We start from the raw sequence: 21048 nt of genomic DNA on the forward strand, positions 1-21048 counted from the left end.
GCCTAACCGTGGGTGAGATCAAACGTGTGGGGAAGGGGATTACTATATAGATAGATAGATTTAAAAGGGTTGTTGCTCCGTGGGTCTGGGCTGTGTGTTTGTGATACATTTATAGTATTGTGTTGTTGCCTTCTAAATAAATACCTTTTAATGTAGACTAACCTTGTGTAATATTTATATTAATTTGGTGATACACCACACAAGGTACCCTGACAAACTACCCAACAGACAGATACTCCATGTTCTTCCAGAGTCCTATACAGTCTGCCTTCCACCATCAGCCCTAGCAGACTGTGGTTCCCCAAGCTGACTTGGCATGTGAATCAATTGCATTGGCCAGGAACTCCACCTTTGCTGTGTCAAAAAGACCAGAACAAACAACCCAACAGAGAAAAACACCAAAAATGACAAATGCATGTGTGGGAGGGCAGGGCCGGTGCATCCTATAGGCGACTTAGGAACGCCGGTCCCTCAAATGCTGACCACTCTATAGAGAGACCACTGGGGGGGGGGGGGGAGAGCCAATAAGGGTGGAGGAGAGGAGAGACCACTAAGAGTGGGAGGGAGGGGAGACAACAAGGGGGGAGAGGAGAGACCACTTGGAGCGAGAGGAGAGACCACTAATAGGGGGGGGGAGGAGAGAGACCACTAATGGAAAGGGGGGAAGGAGAGAGCACTAATGGAAAGGGGGGGGCACACCTGGGGTGGGGCAAATGAGAGTAGAGACCACTAAAGGAGAGGGGGCAAAGGAGAGACCACTAATGGAAAGGGGGAAGAAGAGGAGAGACCACTAAGCGAGGCGGGAGAGGAGAGTAGAAACCACTAAGGGGGTGAGGGAAAGGGAGAGGAGAGACCACTAATGGGGTGGGGGAGATGAGAGACCACTAAGGGACAGAGGAGGAGAGGAGAGACCACTAAGGGATATCACTAGGGACAGGGAAGCTCACTAAGGGACAGGGGAGCTCACTAATGGACAGTGGGGCAGGGGAGAGCACTAAGGGACATGAGGGGAGAGCTCTAAGTGACAGGAGGGGAGAGCAGTAAGGGACAAGAGGGGAGAGAGGCTGAGGAAGGGGGGAAAGAGAAGCACAATGGGGACTCAGCCCCTATCCTACACCACAAACTCTCTCTTTTACACTACACACACACACACACACATTGCTTTCCTAAACATATCCCGAAACACATAATGCATCCCTACACACACAGAAACACACCATGCTTCCCTTACACACAGAGAAACGCACAATGCATCCATTACACGAACACATACACACACAATGCAACCCTTACACACAAATACAATGCATCCCTTGGACACATACACAGAAACATACAATGCATCCCTTACACACAGAAACACACACTGCATCCCTTACAAACACACAAACACACACTCCTCTTACACACACACAGAAACACAATGCATCTCTTACACACTCAATGCACCCCTTACACACACTCAATGCACCCCTCACAGACACACACACTGCATCCCTTACATACACAGAAACACACCTTGCATCCCTTACACATACAAACACAGATTCACACAATGCAACCCTTACACACAAACATGCACTGCTCTATCCCTTACACAAAAACACACTGCATCCACTACACACACACACACACACACACACACACTGCATCAGCTACACAAACTGGTATCCCTATACACTACATTCCATAAGCACAATGTTTAAATCCTCTACAATAACACATAACACATCCCCTACACACTCCACTCCCTGTGAGTGAACGCATGGGTGGAACATGTAGGTGGACTTATGGGTGGGCCTTATGGGCATACTCACCGTCAGACCCTGGGGGCCCAAACCTTGAGCTGTGTAAGGGGCACCAAAACATTTGAGCTGCTTCCCATTCCCCCAGGACATTTTGTGACCACAGTTACAAACAGCCTCCAGAGAGTCTGTTCTACACCAGACCAGTGGATCCAGACTGCCACCAGAGCCCATCATCATCCCCATCTGGTTGTAAGTAGGGTGCTTTTTCCATCACTTGCTGACGTTTGTGTGTTGTAAGTCAGATTGCGTATTAGTACTTTTCATTAATATAGACATATATTAATGTGGCAAGCAAATTTGGCCCACGACTATATATACAAAAGACGTATAAATCAATCAACTGAAGAGAAGAAGAAATTAAGAAGATTTAACAGTGACGATCGATTCCAACCAGATTTTACAGATGCGCAGGACTCTTGTTTGTTTTTTGGTTGTAAGTAGGCAATCTAGTATATTATCAGTGACACTAATCTCTAAGTTACCGCACATTAAAGGGACACTATAGACCCCAGAACCACTGCAGCTTAATGTAGTGGTTCTGGTGTCTATAGCCTGTCCCTGCAGGCTTTTTAATGTAAACACACACTGTGTACATCACTGGCGTTGGTTCATATGGCAGATCATATGGGTGGGGCATTGTGATGTCACATGGGGGGGTGGCAAATTTTTATTTTGCCTACGGCGGCAAAAATCCTTGCACCGAGCCTGTGGGGTGGGTAGGAAAACACCTGATCCTCCAGTTCCTTTTTCCAATGGTGAGTACCCTCCCCTCTTATACCCTTTTTATCCTGTCTCATATTGCAACATTTGTATTCCTCTCTATCCGACCACTTACTATGGGCAGCAGTCATGCTTCCCCTTCCTTGGCAGTCCAGGGGATCCCTGTAGGATGGGCACCGTCAAAGGCACTTTGCGGTTAAACTGTTTGAAAATGGTTTAAGCCCAACAGGGAAGATGGTGCCCAAGACTACCAGATACTATAATTACCTCATTATGGACTGGCGTTTATCTTTTAAAGGAAGGTATTTCTTAAATCTAAATCATCCACTATTTTTCAAACACCCCTAACCCTAAATACATTATCTCCAACTCTATCACTAACCATAACTCTAAGCATAATCTCTATTATCTACTATCTGGAATTATAGAGCCTTGTATTGTGCAATTACAGGATGAGAGAGTACATATCCCTCTCAGCTGATAAATCATATCATAAGAGGCTATCATGGTATAAGCTGAAGCTCTCTGACAGTCTCATCACACACTGATCGTTGCAGGGTAACACGCAGAGCCCAGCGACAATCACTCTCTGTAGTGTGTGAAGCTGCTGCAGAGGGCATGCAGTCAGATTTGTTTGGATTTGTTCTCTAATGAACATAACACCAATGACATTATTGATGACATGTGGCTGAATGCAATACTTATTTTGAGAGTTTCCTGTAGCTTATCAATTTGCATGAGGCCACTAATTCTGACCCCAGCTGACAGACCTGAGCTGTAGGTATAGAGTGAAACAGTTCTTTCTGGTAAAAGTCTGTATGATGGGATAATTCCATCAACTGGCATGAAAGGGTTAATTCAAGAAAGACCTTAAAGCTTGCCTTTACTCTTCTCCCAAATAGTCATTAAACATTGCACTTATTAAACTACTTAAGCAGTTTTTAGTACTGTAACTTCATTTTCAGAAACCTTCAGAAAACACATGAACATGTTTGCAGATATTTATGTCTGAAAATATGTGTCAGTGTTTCAATAGGGGAAGCCTTCTTTTCACATTTTACTTCCTGTTTCTCACAAGAAAAAAATCAAAAACAACAAAAGTCTTCCACTCACAGATGAAAACAGGAAACCAGGACACATTTAACCCCTTAAGACCGCAGCCAAATGTACAAGTTGTGATCCAAAAAAAAGGTAAACAAAACCTGGCATTTGCGCTATATGTCTGTCCAACCGTAGTTCACCTCTTTCATATTAAATGCACCCACACTTATTATATATCATTTTATTCAGGGGAAACAGGGCTTTTGTTTAACATCAAATATTTAGGTATGGAACATAATTTAATATGAAAAAAAAAATTTAAAAAATGGGAGAAAATAAGAACTTTTTAAATTGTTTTAGTTCTACGTGACATTTTAACTGTGAATGTCAAAATGTTTGCTTTTACTGCAATACAATACACATATTTGTATTCAGCGATGTCTCACGTGTAAAACAGTACCCCCTATGTACAGATTTTATGGTGTTTTGGGAAGTTACAGGGTCAAATATAGCGTGTTACATATTTCAGTTTTTTCACATTGAAATTCGCCAGATTGGTTACGTTGCCTTTGAGACAATATGGTAGCCCAGGAATAAGAATTACCCCCATGATGGCATACCATTTGCAAAAGTAGACAACCCAAGGTATTGCAAATGGAGTATGTCCAGTCTTTTTTAGTAGCCACTTGGTCACAAACACTGTCCAAAGTTAGTGTTAATATTTGAAAATGCAAAAAACTAATTTGAACGCAAATTTTGGCCAGTGTTTGTGACTAAGTGGCTACTAAAAAAAACTGAACATACCCTATTTGCAATACCTTGGGTTGTCTACTATTGCAAATGGTATGCCGTCATGGGGATAATTTTCATTCCTGGGCTACCATACAGTCTCAAAGGCAACTTGGCGAATTTTAATGTGAAAAAACTGAAACGCAAACCTTATATTTGACTCTGTAACTTTTGAAAACACCATCAAACCTGTACATGAGGGGTACTGTTATACTCAGGAGACTTTGCTGAACACAAATATTAGTGTTTCAAAACAGTAAAACGTATCACAACAATTATATCGTCAGTGTAAGTGCAATTTGTGTGTGAAAAATGCAAAAAATTTCACTGTCACTGACGATATCGTCGTTGTAATATATTTTACTGTTTTGAAACACTAATATTTGTGTTCAGCGAAGTCTTCCGAGTAAAACAGTACCCCCCATGTACAGGTTTTATGGTGTCTTGAAAAGTTACAGGGTTAAATATAGTGCTTGAAAATTTAATTCCCTGAACTTTCGGCCTGGGTTGTCAGGCAGGTCCTGCAAATTGTAATTAATAAAATGACCTAATTATGTAAAATTATTACATAAATATATATGTAGAATTATTATATGTATATGTGTGTATATATATATGTGTATATATATGTATATAATTTTTTTATTATTTTTATTTATAAATAGGTATATATATATAGTGATATATACGTATATACTTATGTATATAGATATATATATATATATATTATTTCTTTCTACATGTATTTTGATATCAATAAATATATATTAATTTTAAAATACAGTTAGAATGAAATTACGCATGTTTATATATTTTTTTTCTATTTATTTTTTATAATTTTTTTAATTGTATTTTTTAACATATTTATATATTTATTTATTTTTTATTATATATAAATATATATATAATGAAAATTATATATATATATTTAATCAATACCATTGTACGTGTATTTTGTATATTAATATAAATATATAATTATGTATATATTAATATTAAAATACACGTAGACAGTGTATGTATATTTATGTGTATATGTGTATATATTACATAGTTACATAGTTAGATAGCTGAAAAGAGACTTGCGTCCATCAAGTTCAGCCTTCCTCACACCTGTTTTTTGCTGTTGATCCAAAAGAAAAAAAAAAAAAACCCCAGTTTGAAGCACAATTTTGCAACAAGCTAGGACAAAAAATTCCTTCTTGACCCCAGAATGGCAGTCAGATTTATCCTTGAATCAAGCAGTTATTACCCTACATTGAAAGATTATATCCTTGAATATTCTGTCTTTGCAAGTATGCATCTAGTAGCTGTTTGAACATCTGTATGGACTCTGATAAAACCACTTCTTCAGGCAGAGAATTCCACATCCTGATTGTTCTTACAGTAAAAAAACCTTTCCTTTGCCTTAGACGAAATCTTCTTTCTTCCAGTCTAAACGCATGGCCTCGTGTCCTATGTAAAGTCCGGTTTGTGAATAGATTTCCACACAATGGTTTGTATTGGCCCCGAATATATTTGTATAATGTTATCATATCCCCTCTCAGACGACGTTTTTCTAAACTAAATAGGTTTAAATATATATATGATCTAAGTATATATATAATCTTATTTTTACACTGTTTTAACTTATTTTATTTTATTTCCAGGCAGCAGGGGGAGTACCTGTCATTACAGGCACTCCCCCTGCTGGCATTGACATGGACGGCTATGCCGTCCATGTGATCGCGGGGTCCTCGCAAGGACCTTGCGATCACATGGCCCTGGGGGGCCAAAGAGGACAGAGGGGGACTCCCTGGGATCCCAGGTAAGTCCCCCATACCGCGATCGCCGGCGCGGGATCGCCGGCGTGGGATCGCCGGCGTGGGATCGCCGGCGACCGGGTAAGTACAAAAGATCGCAGGACGTTCTATGCCGTCCTGCGGCGTTTAGAGCCATCAAAATAAGGACGGCATAGAACGTCCTGCGGTCTTAAGGGGTTAAAGTCAGACAGCATGGATGGAAACATACTCCCATAGTTATGGTAATAGAATAAATAAATGAAAAGTCACCCTAAACCCTTAATACAAAGAAATAAAGTCATCTTACATAAGAAGCTGTTTACATGATAAACAGTTCTTTTTCCTCGAAAAATATGATATACTGTCATGACCAAATAAAGCCAGACTGGTAGCTGCATTCAAAGATATACATGGATATTCAGACTTGAAAGGAAAATTTTACATTTCCTTCCGGAGAATCAGCCGCAGGATACAAACAAATCCTCTTAAAAAAAAAACAAAACAGTTTAACCCCTTAGTGACCAGACCATTTTAAAATGTTCTTACCGTTAAGGACCAGGGCTCTTTTTACATTTCTGAGGTGTTTGTGTTTAGCTGTAATTTTCCTCTTACTCATTTACTGTACCCACACATGTTATATACCGTTTTTCTGGCCATTTCATCATATCATATAATTTACTATTAAAAATATTATAAAATGTGATGAAATTTTTTTTTTTAAAACACACTTTTTCTAACTTTGACCCCCAAAATCTGTTAGGCATCTACAACCGCCAAAAAACACCCATGCTAAATAGTTTCAAAATTTTGTCCTGAGTTTAGAAATGCCCAATGTTAACATGTTCTTAGCTTTTTTTTTTTTTTTTTAAAGTTATAGGGCTATAAGTACAAGTAGCACCTTGCTATTTCCAAACCATTTTTTTTTTTTTTCAAAATTAACGCATTACATTGTAACACTCATATCTGTCAGGAATCCCTGAACAACCCTTCACATGTATTTATTTTTAAAATAAGACAACCTAAGGTATTAAACTCATGCAACCATTTTACCACCAATCTATGCCAAATGGAAGAAATTTTTATTAACCTTCCCTATATCCCATTTTTAACCACCTACATCCCCTAAAGTCCTAACCCCCCACTATTGCCTCTAACACCTCATTATAGGTCCCAACCCACCAATACTGCCACAAACCCCCACTTCTGTCCCTAACCCAATACTGCCACAAACCCTCATTACTGCCCCTACTACAGGTTCTAACCTTACACTTTTGCCCCTAACCACCTACTATTGCCCCTTACCACCCACTACAGGTCCTAACCCCCTCAATACTGCCACTAAACTCCCACTACAGCCCCTGACCCCACACTACAGGTCCTAACTACCCAATACTGCCACTGACCCCTAATACTGCCACTGACCCCCCACTACAGACTCTGACCCCTATGAATTGCCCCTAACCCCCCACTACAGGTTCTAACCTCACACTATTGCCCCAATCCCCCCCACCCACACATTTCTGCTGCTACCCCCCACTACATGCCCTAACCACCAATACTGCCCTTAACCCCCTACTATTGTCCCTTACCCCTACTACAAGTCCTAACCCCCTAATACTGCCACTAACCCCCCACTACAGCTCCTGACCCCCCCCCACTACAGGTCCTAACTACCCAATACTGCCACTGACCCACCACTACAGGTCCTAACTACCCACTACTGCCACTAACCCCCACTACAGGTCCTAACCTCCCACTACAGGTCCTTACCACTACACTACTGCTCCTAACTTGGCACTTAAGCCCCTCCCCTCACTACAGCTCCCATCTCTGAACCAACGCCAGTGCTGTACACAGTGTGTGTTTACATTAAAAAGCCTGCAGGGACAGTGGCATCATACTACAATACTAACCTAACTACCCAATACTGCCACTGACCCCCAAATACTGCCACTGACCCACCACTACAGGTCCTAACTACCCAATACTGCCACTAACCCCACTACAGCCCCTGACCCCCCCATTACATCTCCCCGTGTCCCCCCTACTACAGGTCCTAACCCCCCACTACAGGTCCTTACCACCACACTACTGCTCCTAACATAGCATTTAAGCCCCTCCCCCACTACAGCCCCTATCTCTGAACCAACACCAGTGCTGTACACAGTGTATGTTTACATTAAAAAGCCTGCAGGTACAGTGGCATCATACTACAGGTCCTAACTACCCAATACTGCCACTGACCCCCAAATACTGCCACTGACCCACCACTACAGGTCCTAACTACCCAATACTGCCACTAACCCCCACTACAGCCCCTGACCCCCCACTACATCTCCCCGTGTCCCCCCTACTACAGGTCCTAACCCCCGACAGGTCCTTACCACCACACTACTGCTCCTAACCTAGCACTTAAGCCCTTGCCCCCCACTACTGCCCCTATCTCTGACTGCTGCCTTTAAACCCTCACTACAGCGCCTAAACTCCCCCCCCCCCCCCCCCAGCTATATTGGGCTGAGAGGGAGCTTTCTTGAATCTCCCTTCCCATCTTGTACTAAATGGAAATTTCACTGCTTCCCACATACATGTTCCACACATCGCTGCATATAACACTTGCAGCGGCCCAAACGTATCAACTTTATTTTATTGTTAGCTGAGGATTGGGATGGACTCTTCATGCCATGGGACTGAGCAATGCATTTTGAAGTTGTATAGGTGATGGATAAAGCACTAGGATCAGAAACTTAGGCAACCTCTAGCTTGGCCACAGTGTGTATATTGGGAGGGGCAAAGCATCACTTGAAGTCCATCACTTATAGTACCATGTCAGAATATTTTTCATTCCTCTCATCCTATTGCACCATTGGTTTAGCAGAAACAATTTATTTTGACCAGTCAACCCATTTTTTATTTCTTAATTTATTCGTGTATTTTTGCAGTGATGCTTTTTCTGTTTTATTTTTCTACTATATTTATTTTATTATAAGGATATTGTTAATATTATAACACCATTCATATCTTTCTATTTATTTGCATATACAATTTAGTATTATTTGGTTTTCTTTTTTTACATTGGCGCAACAAAGGGTTACTATCTCCATCTGTGAAACGCCTGTACAGGGTGATCACAGCATGAGCAGGAGCTCTCCATATCCTGCTGAAGATCTGTGTGCTGTCTCAGTCAATTACACATTGATTGTACTTATTCAATTTCTGCTTAGTAGCGTCATATTTATTTTCAAGTGTGAAAGAACTGGAGCATAGCCCATTTAATAAAATCAGTAGTAAACAAGTGAGCTGTATGCCTCCTTTGTTTTATTCTATTTATGTCAATTGCCAATTGCTTCTGCCTTCCATGTGATTTATATAATTGGTACAAATCATGCAAACTGGACATTGGTCTTGTTTATATTTTTAATGATACATATTAAAGGCAGCTATGTCAATAAGATTGTAGCATGCTTTATTGCTTTAAGTAATGTATACACTGATCAACCACAGTATTTAAACCACTGACAGGTAAAGTGAATAACATTGATTATATCATTACAATAGAACCTATCAAGGGTTGGAATATATTAGGCAGCAAGTGAATAGTCAGTTCTTAGATTTCATGTGTTGGATGCATGAATAATGTGCAAGCAAAAAGATATCAATGACTTTGACAAGGGTCAAAAAGTGATGGCTAGATTGCTGGGTCAGATCATCTTCAAAATGGCAAGTCTTGTGGGGTGTTCTCAGTATGCAGTAGTTAGTACCTACCAAGAATGATTCAAGTAAGGACCACCAGTGAACCAGCATCATGGGCGCCCAAAACTCCTTGATGCATGTAGGGAACAAAGGCTAGCCCGCCTGGTCCAATCCCAGAGAAGGGCTACTGTAGCTAAAATTGCTAAAATAAAACAACTTACTTCTAGCCATGATAGAAACTGCATTGAAGTTTGCTGCATATGGGGCTATGTAGCCACATACCTGTCAGAGTTCCCATGATGACCCCTGTCCACTACCAAAAGTGACTTTAATGACGATGTGATTGTCAGAACTGGACCAGAGAGCAATGGAAGAAGGTTGCCTGTTCTGATGAATCACGCTTTCTTTTAGATTAGGTGGAAGGCCAGTTGCATGTGCATCATTTATTGGTGACGAGATGGCAGCAGAGGTAGTCTTATGCGCTGGGCAATGCTCTGCTGGGAAACATAGGGTCCTGGCAAGTGGGTGTTATTTTGACAGGTACCACCTTCCTAGAGATTGTTTCAGACTACATATAGCCCTTCGTGGCAATAGTGTTCCTAATGGCAGTGGCCTCTTTCAGGAGGGTAATGCACTCTGCCACACTGCAAAAACATTTCAGGAACATAACGCAGAGTTCAAGGTGTTGCATTGAACTCCAAATCCCCCAGATCTCAATCGGATTGAGAATCTGCAGGATGTCCTGGAACAACATATCTGATCCATGAAGGCCCTACCTTGTATCTTGCAGATCTTAAATTATATGCTGCTAATATCTTGATGCTAGGGGGTAACACAGAGTCTTTGGGAGTATGGGTTTCACTGCATCAGAGCTGTTTTGACAGGTGGTTTCAATGTTGTGGCTGATCTGTGTATATCAAAGGCTATTACCACTCTTCTTGCATGAAGATACCCAAGATTTGCCAAATATTATCGCCTCTTATTAGACTGGAAATTCCTTATAACAACCATTAGTTTTTAAAAATCATTTTTATATTTTTACTACCTGACCTAACCTAGAGTTAAATTCTGAACCGGAATCCTCAATAATGTCTCTTATTTAATTTCAGTGTATCTGCTGTTTAAGGGACACTATATTTACCAGAACCTCAGCAGTTTAATGCAGTGGTTCTGGTGTCTATAGCAAGTCCCTCCAGGTGGCTCCCCCCCCCCCACCCAACCTTTACCCCGCCCCGCATTCTAAATACACACACATTCACTGACACATACGCATACACTCGCTAACAGAAACACACACTCGCTAACAGAAACACACACTCGCTAACAGAAACACACACACACACTAACAGACACACTAACAGACACACACACACTCACAGGCAAGCAGACACACACACTCACAGGCAAACACACTCACAGACACCCACACTAACAGACACCCACACACACTAACAGACACACACTAACACACACACACACACACACACAGACACACACACACTAACAGACACACACACACTAAGACACACACACACTCACTAAGACACACACACACACTCACTAAGACACACACACACTCACTAAGACACACACACTCACTAAGACACACACTCACTAAGACACACACTCACTAAGACACACACACACTCACTAAGACACACACACACTCACTAAGACACACACACACTCACTAAGACACACACTCACTAACACTCACTAACAGACACACACACACTCACTAACAGACACACACACACTCACTAACAGACACACACTCACTAACAGACACACACACACTCACTAACAGACACACACACACACACAGACACACACACACTAAGACACACACACACACACTAAGACAGACACACACACACTAAGACAGACACACTCACTAAGACACACACACTCACTAAGACACACACACTCACTAAGACACACACTCACTAAGACACACACTCACTAACACTCACTAACAGACACACACACACTCACTAACAGACACACACACACTCACTAACAGACACACACACACACTCACTAACAGACACACACTCACTAACAGACACACACACACTCACATTAACACTTTTCTTCTTTTTTTTTTTTACTTTAACCCCCCCAGCCTCCTTACCTTTGGGAATGCTGGGGGGGGTGTCTCTTCCTCCCTGGTGGTCCAGTGGCTGCTGGGCGGTCGGGCGGCGCTGCTGGGCGGGCGGCGAGGGAGCACTCCCCCTGAGCTGTCTGCTCAGCTCCCTCGCGCGCCGCAGAGTGAGGCTGGGAGCCGGAATATGACGTCATATTCCGGCTCCGCCTCCCAGCCTCACTCTGCGGCGCGCGAGGGAGCTGAGCAGACAGCTCAGGGGGAGTGCTCCCTCGCCGCCAGCCCAGCAGCGCCGCCCGACCGCCCAGAAGCAGCCCAGCATGTCTGTTAGCCGCAAGGCTAACAAGACATTTGCCTTGGGCATTTGGGGGGCGGCTTTTTTTGCCGCCCCCTGGAAAATGCCGCCCAAGGCAAATGCCTTGTTTGCCTCGCGGCTAATACGCCCCTGCCTCCAGGCTGAGAAAAGACAGAAGTGTAGTCAGTCGGCCACTAGAGGTGCTTCCTTTCTCAGTGCACCAATGCTCATCATCTCCTATGGGAAAGCATTGGATTGGTGGAGATCATCAAGATTAATGATCTCAGCGATAGAGGTGGTGGCGCAGCGAGGGAGAAAAGGTAAAACAACTACCTTTTGCCTCCAATTTGAGGGGGGCAGTGACCTAAACAGCCAGTCCAGCACTATATGTTTAGGAATACATGTTTGTGTTCCTAAAACTATAGTGTTCCCTTAACTAGCTAGATTTACAATTGTATATCAGATATATTCCAGCAGAAACAAATACGGAAATTTGTAAATTGTCACCTGCACTGCAATTAGTGCATAGGAAATTTATAGGTGTTTTTTTTTTTCTTATCCATTTTGAATACTGATCACAGATTATGTAATTAATCTACAAATTTGAACTTTAGTGAACATCCCTCTGTATGTTTTGTTATAAAATAATAGTATATGAAATTAGACAGATTTAACATTTTGAAATATATATTACTTATAATTGGAAAAAATATATAACAATGTTAATAATATAATAACTATATGTTGTTTTTTATCGAAGGGTGTAATGTTTGAAACCTGTTGTTTCCGGACAACTTTTACAAATTCTACGTGATCACAGACAAATGACCAAAAGGTATAGTATACTCTTTTTGTCTTGATTTTCTAGTAAATGTAAACACACTTGTATAAAGCATTAGTGGCATTCGTCATGCTGTGCCATAATGCCATTGAAAATAAAAACATTTGAACATTGACGCCTGCAATGTTGAGTTTTCATGGAGGGCTTACTCTGTGTTGCTTCTTAATGACTACAGTATTTAAAACCCTGATAAATTAATTTTAATCAGAACGCCTGTCAAAAACTAATGGAATAAGGGTGTAATCAGTCAAATCTTGTCTGCATTTTACTCAGTTGTACTACTCAAATGTGACTTTGAAACAATATTTCTGCTTACAACTGTTATAGTTTCCTAGAAGAATTTGTAAATTTGAATGATTGAATGATTATAGCCTCGTGCTAACTTTTCACTAAATATTATTGAATATGTCTTTCTTTCTTTCTTTATTTTTAAATATTAACGTTTTTGAATTGAGCCCTTCCAATGATCTCATGGTGGGGGATGATATCTCTAATAATGCGCTTTATTATAATGTGTTTTTAAAAACTAGTTAAGAAGACCAAATTGATGTTCTGGTACAAAAGTGCTAGCCAGGGATGAACTAGTATTGCCAGACAAAGTGCTATTGTACTGCACATTTTAAAGCAAGGAATTGTGTAATTTTATATAATCAGGTATTTTCCAAGTGTATAATATCAGGGAACAATTCAGCATTAAAGCTGCAGGGAATTGATCCCAGCAGGAAACCACTAGACACCAGTAATAAAAGAACAAAATAAAAAGCAAATGTATGTGTGTGTATATCTGAGTGTATGAATGAAAGCATGTGTATGTATAGGAATGCAGGTGTGAGCATGTGTGTGTATTTGAATGTATGTGTTTAAATGTGTGTGCACATGAATGTAAAAAAAGCGTGTGCATATGCATAGGCGTGTTTCTGAATTTGAGTATGTATATGAATGTGAACATGTGTGCATAGGAATGCTTGCGTTTGTGTATATGACCATGAGCGTATGAGTGTATATATGAATGCAAGTGTATGTGTTTTTAATTTCCCTAACAAAAGGGTGTTAGGGGCATTGCAGAGAGACAAAAACAATTACAACATAGCCCGTAATAGTTTTTATAGCAATTTACACTGAAGACTGGACAGTTAGTCAAGTGCAACATCCTGATATAATGTCACAATCCCTTTGCTAACTTGGATTGTTGGTGATCATAACGGTCTTAATATTTACGAAATACTGTGTAAACAAAAAAAAAAGTCTTAAAATACTACACTTGTTTCTACTCCCTTAAAAGAACACTGTAAGCACCTTAACCACCAGAGTGCTGTAATAGTTTTGGTGTCAGGAGTGCCCTGGTATCCCCAATTGTAAGGATACCATTTATGATTTGACCCCATTGTAAGGACCATTTATGATTTGACTTCTTACCTGGGCACTACTCCATGTCTAGAATCTCTCTTCACTGAGCTCTTAGCCAAAAAGCTGAGCATGAAAGTTACAAGACACTTTAAGGCTTAGCTCAGGAGATCTAACGGAAGTAGCTTTTAGAGGAAATAGGGTACGGCTCCAGTGGAACCTAGGTAAGACTTTGAATTAATATAATGTGTGGAAATCAGAAAACTGTTATGATTTTTTATTTTTGAAATCAATTATCAGAAATATTATATGTCAATTATCACAAATTCTTAGTTAATGTATTTTGTTTATCATTTTATATACATATAAATAAATAAATAAATACCTCTTTCAAGTGAATTCAACGTGAATTTCAAATTTAAGGCCAATGTAGCTGAAATTGAAGTACAACTGAATTAGAGAATTTTCTCTTTAGTGAAAAACCCTAGAAATCTTTATGTAATACTCAAATTTACAACGTTTAAGTTTCATTCACATTCCAAAGCAATTCACAGATTACCCAAGGTTGACAAAAGTTGACAAAATGCGGAGCTTCACTGTCAATGTTTGTTGAATCGCAGTAGCTGTTGTAAGCAACAGCTGTGAGAATCAGGAATTGTCATGCTCATTGTGAGACAAGATCTATGTAGGCTCCCATTGCCTCACAGAATCCCCATAGACCTCATTGTTATACTCTCAGACATGTGCAAGACACGGATACAGCAGTGACACGGATCCTGGAAAATGAAGCACCATAAGCTGAAACATATCTCAAGGGGGAGCTTTGGGTAAGTATATCTATATTATTAATTGCTACTTGATCCAAGGAGATATTAGACTGCTATGTTAGGGTAAAGAAAAAATGTATTCCTAGTTTGTTGCACAATTGAAAGTGCTTCAAACTGGGTTGTTTTTTTTTGCCTTCTTTTGGATCAACAGCAAAAACAGATGTGAGAAGGGATGGACTTGATGGACGCATGTCTCTTATCAGCTTGTGTAACTATGTAACTATGATCCACTGCACTTTCACTGCACCATCGATGGTCTTTGTAAAAGCTACTTTTTATATATTTAATTTTTGTTTGTAAGGCCATTGCATTCCTGTAGAGTCATATCATTATTTTCCATAAAGTTACACGGGTTTCTGACAACATGCAGAATGTTTAAATGTAATTATCATTAGTTTTGTAACAAAATAATGGGGTTACATTATAGCTTCTAATTCACTTTAAAATAAATTATTGCCGTTATTCACTATCCCCAACCAAGTTTGCTTTATCAAATCAAAAGAAGTCTCTGATCTGTAAATCTGTACATCGCTTTCAATTTAACCAAGGACTGGCCTAAAAACTAGTGTTCTCTGTTTTATTTAAGAAGGCATCAATACAATTATAATTTGTAGTTTCTCAAGATGAAAAAAAAGACAAAATTCATTTAATGGATTGTAATAAATCAGTTTAACTAGGAAAGCTTTGAAGCAAAACAGAGACTGTGATGACAATGAGAACATTCAAAGACTTAGCTTGTCCTTCATATGGCCCAGCTCTCGTCTCAAAAAAATAAAAAAAATTGCTTACTTATGCCTTTACAAGTAGAACCTATACCATTTGCATATCAGACTATGTCACTCATAAGGGCAATCCAGACTCACAATGCCAGTAAGTTCCATCCACACGTGAGATACAACAGCCCCAGAATATTGTTTAAGCCTTCATTGGGCCTTGTCAGTGAGGTGAAGCTGATACACCCTAGTCACAGTAAGCACGTGGTCCATATGTGGATTGCCCTTATTAGGATAATTTGACTGGGCATGTTCACCAGCATGAAATTAAACCCATTCTGTACCATAGTGAAGAGAAGTGCAATGTACTGATCTCCTCTGTGGTCCTAAAAGAGCAAAATAAACAAGTACAACAACAAATAAGACATGTTTAGAGTCTGTGAAACCTTGTCATGAACTCTTAAGGAGTTGAGACACTTTCTCTCTTGGTAAATTCATGATGGGTGAAGTGAACCCCAATAATTACAAGGGAAGTCTTAAAACACTGGGCAATGGGGCTTGATGATCCACCCATTGACCATTTATTAGTTACAAATATACACCTGTTCAATAATGCAAATAACAAATCAGTCAGTCATGTTGAGGCAACTCAATGCACAAAAGCACGCAGTCATAGAATTCTCAAGAATGGTAAATATATGTGATCTACGTGCTCATTATCATGGAATGATTGTTGCTGTCAGAGTTAGTGGTTTATTTATAAGAACTGGGAGACCACAACATTATTCTCTGTGTGATATAGGGTTATCCTAAAGACCCCAATATACACTTTTGTGTATTTCTATATGTCTAATTTGAACTGTAGCATTTAATGGATTAAGTTAGTAATACTTAGTCATCTAAATCTATATTTACATAAAAAGTGACTTCTTGATACGGGCCATGGCCTCATCCTGATTGCATAGGACTAATATTTGTAATGCAAAGTGTAATTTCCACATTGTCAAACTGGCTTAGCAGGTAACTATGAAGCTACTGAAAGTCTTTTTTTTATCAAACCACTGTAAAAAAGTAAAAGTTTGAGAAAAAACAGGAGATGGCATCTATGCAGTTTTAATAGGATAACCACATAAAGCTGTATTGCTTAGAGAGTCAACCAATCCTTACATTTGTTGTGTTAACTTTGTTGATTTCTCTAATAGGATATTTCAGAAATGTCACACATGTCTATATATCGAGATCAAATGTCATCAATCTGCAATCAAAACATATATTTATCTATTTAATGATCAATATTTTAAGTACAGATTGAAAATCCGTAAAGAATTTACAGACTGTGATACAATAAACATCAATACGGCCATCAGCAACAACTTTGTACAGAGGTCAATTGTGTATGTATTTATTTTTTGTGAACCGATAGACAAAAGCATTCAAATTTAAAAAAAAATATGTATTTGTAGTTACAGCAGGGGGGAAGCAGACACTGGTCACATGAGTCATGAACATGCATGCAAAAACAGAAGTAATGGTGGAATTGCAATTGTCGTGGTCTATTTTACCTAGTTGTTTGGGAGTGATTTTAAACTGCATTGTTTATACTTTTAAGTTATATTTTTTCAGTGGTCCCTGAAGAGATCCAGTACTAGGACAAACCGTGTTAAACTTTGGCATTTAATTTTTTTATTAATATTTTATTTTTAATGATCAGAAATAAATATCTAATACCTGATACCGATCCTGAGTCCTGACACACATGTTCCTGGCATAGAGGAAACAGTCCAGGGCAGAGGTATTAAGGGCTAGCCCCCCAGGAATTTGGGGGAGGTACCCAGAGGTACTGTAACCATATCCATGTTCTGAGTGCATTTCAAGCAGCACGGTTTATGTCCCTTAATTATGTTACACTATATATTTTTTCCTGTATCCATATTACATATGTTGTTTATTGGCTGAAAATAAAAAAAAATGTCAGCTCATGCTCAGTCAGCTAATATCTAAAAAAAGATGTGCCCTAATATAATAGCTTGCCAGTGATCAGCATAATGGAAAAAATATAGGGATTTCCAAGTCATACAAAAAAGAGGAAAGGAAAACACTGAACATGAGAGGAGATTAAGGTAACAAAATGAAAACTGAACAGTTAACTCTTGGCAGCCACCCCATCTCTTCTAAAATCACACCTATAGTGCATGAGCAACAATTGAAGCCAGTGAATGAAGTTCAGCATCATCATGCTGTATGCTGTGTTTAATGACCCCAAATGTAAAGACATTCAATTTGCAAAGGTCTTAAAGAAACTGTATGGGCCCTCTAACAACTTAATCAAAATTACTTCGATATAGTGCCAGGAGGACCAGCGGCTTTCTTACCTGAAGGAGATAAAATGTTCATGAATGGTTTACCTAAAGCTTGCTCTCAAGTGCTGGATCTTAGTGTCCCCAGTTGCATCCGGTTTCTACAATTCAGTTTGAGGGATAAAAGCAGGGGCACTGCTGATTGGCCTAGAAAGGTCAACTGATGCTCCCCATTCATAAAAAAAGTATGTTTGTTTTGTTGGAGATAAGTGAAACTGTCTATCGTCTTGATAGGAGGAAGGACCAGAGATCTTTGCAAGGCAGGTGCTCTATGAAACACTCTAGAAAGGAGAGATCTCATTTCCATCCAAAAAGGAGTTAACTTGAGAGAGGCCCCACCACATGTGCCAGTATATCCCGCTATACCACAGGAATGCCCTCACACCTCTGCAATAGTTTCCATTGCTAAAAAGCTTTACTAGGGTTGTATGCACACCTTTTGTAATTTGTGTCGCATCATGCTTAATTTCAGTTTTATGACACATACTTCAGCAGGCACATTGTATCAGTGACATTCCCAACCTAATATCACTTGCTTACATGAGTCACAAGACTGTACAAAAGGGAAGGTCTAAATTTTAATGATACTTTGATTGTATCAGACACATGTTGCTTAATCATCAAATGATCACAGAATAGACATGTATCAGAAATATCTATTTGTATCTATATTTACCAGGTACCATGAAAAGCTTAGGTAAATTCTACTTTAAAGACCAACAATCAGGACATAATACCATCATGTTGGACCCTTTACCTTGAGTTAAAGTAACTAAATAAAAAAAAAATAGGAAACAAAATCACTATTTATTATTATTTATTAGATATACCCCCAATAAAACCATTCATGCAATTAATTAGGTATTTTGCATTGATGGTTAATCTAAAAAACTGCTTGCAAAAGCTCCAGATCTCATGTCTGCAGCTTTTTCAAACCTTCCCCCATTACAGACTACCAATAGAGCACTACAGCAGATACATTAGGGGTCTACAGAGTGTTCATTGAAATAAATGTGTTAAACTGAAAACAGCATGTGCAACAAACTGCATTATTTTTTTTATTTTTTTATTCTTTATTTTGGTTGTGCACGGAGTGAACAAACAGCCGGCGTGTGCCACAACAGCGACGTCCGGTAGAATAGGTATACATTGATATGACAAGTTACGGCATTTGATACACAGGCACATTTTTATAATATTCAAAAACAGTAGTTCAGGTTCACGCTTGGTTTTAAATATGGTTGCATATTGCCCATGTCATGGAGAAACAGGTAGAGAAGAAACATATGAGGGGAGCATGGCTTGTGCATGAGAGTGTACATAGAATGTTAAGTAATAGAGTGTTTGATAGGTACATAGGCTGATAACAGAAAAGCAGTGTCAACAGTAGAGATTTTGCTTCAGCGCTTAATATGCTTAAAATTGCTTAGAATATGCTTAAAGTATGCTTAAGCTACGCTTATAGTAACCACCCCATGTTTACCCAGTAACAGTCAGGCAAGAGTCCATGTCGGTATGCAGGATGACCCCTCAGTGTGCAATGCAGCATGTTGTAGTGTGGTAAGATGCTTAATGGCTGCCTCTGTGCTGATAGTCCCAGTGGGTGACCTGAAAGGGGGGTCGCAGTTCCATTCCCGGGTCATTTGTGTTCCAGCTGAGCACTAGTCTTGGGCCTGTGGTGAGTCCCGGTTGTAGTGGCTGTGGGTGGGTTATTCCTCCATTTCAGGCTCCCAACGGGGTACTGGGCTGTGTGCCAGGTTGGTCCGAGGCCTTGTGTTGTGTTTCTCCCTCAGGTTGAGATTGCACTGGTGTGTCGAGCTGCCACGCTGCTCCTCCTCAGCTTGTGCGAGGTAAGTGTGTGTTCGCCGGTGCCCTCGTTGGCGCGGTCCTCGTTCCGCCGTATGGGAGCAGGAGAGGAGGGTGCGTCCGGTGGCCCTCTCTTCGGGGGTGCCGCATGGTCTCCGCCATTTTGGGAGCGGACTCTCGCTGGCGTTGCGGCACTTCTCTGGGTCACAGGGTGGGGACCGGGATCACCCCCGCCGGTCCATAGGGGGGGGGAACAGGGCCAGACCCGCCTAGCCTTGCATTTCAGCTATACCGCTGGTGGGCAGGATAGCTGGGCGGCCGCCGTCCACTCCACTCACCGCCCGGGCGGTCTCCATCACGGTCGGCTGGGATCGCCCCACAGAGGGACTAGAACCGCTTGGCAAGTCTCTCCTCGGGACCAGGGTTGCCTCACGAACTGGGGTACAAATTCTGGCTGTTTAACCAGCGTTTTGCCGAGCTATAGAGCCTAAAACTCGAGTTTTCTTCAGGAGCTCTGTCCCCGTGCTTCCACTCAGCATGGCGGCCCGGCCCCGCCCCCCCCAACAAACTGCATTATTTTCAAAACGTAACTTCACAGACTTCCCAGTGCAGCTCAGTGAGAAGTCTTTGCAAGGCAGGTGCTCTGCCTAATTGCATGTCTTTTGAATTGAGCTCAACTGAGCTAATCAGAGAGCCAGGGGGCAAAAAAATTTGGATTTATAAAAGTGTCAATTTCTGTTGAAATCTGCACTTTTTGTAAAATGAAAAAAGAGGACATACGCTTTACATGTGAAGTACTTGAGCAAGTACTTTAGGGGTCTGCAGAGCCATCTATAATAGTAATAGGACCCTGGGCAAAGCATTTTCCCCTGCACCCTGCCCCCCCACTAGCCCCGACGTCGTGGCGTGCAATCACACATTTCACCCTAACG

The 21048-nt window shown here is 40.6% G+C and overlaps 1 protein-coding gene across 1 annotated transcript in view; it reads left to right on the top strand.

Annotated features, from left to right (window-relative positions):
• P2RY8 (P2Y receptor family member 8) overlaps positions 1 to 21048 on the top strand; it is a 78967-nt gene that overhangs the window by 12742 nt on the left and 45177 nt on the right. The window contains exon 2 of the mRNA XM_063444284.1: positions 12989 to 13063. The gene's annotated coding sequence lies outside the window, so the exon portion shown is untranslated. The remainder of the gene's footprint in view (positions 1 to 12988; positions 13064 to 21048) is intronic.

This window comes from Pelobates fuscus, chromosome 1, assembly GCF_036172605.1.
Source record: "Pelobates fuscus isolate aPelFus1 chromosome 1, aPelFus1.pri, whole genome shotgun sequence".
Classification (NCBI taxonomy): Eukaryota; Metazoa; Chordata; class Amphibia; order Anura; family Pelobatidae; genus Pelobates; species Pelobates fuscus.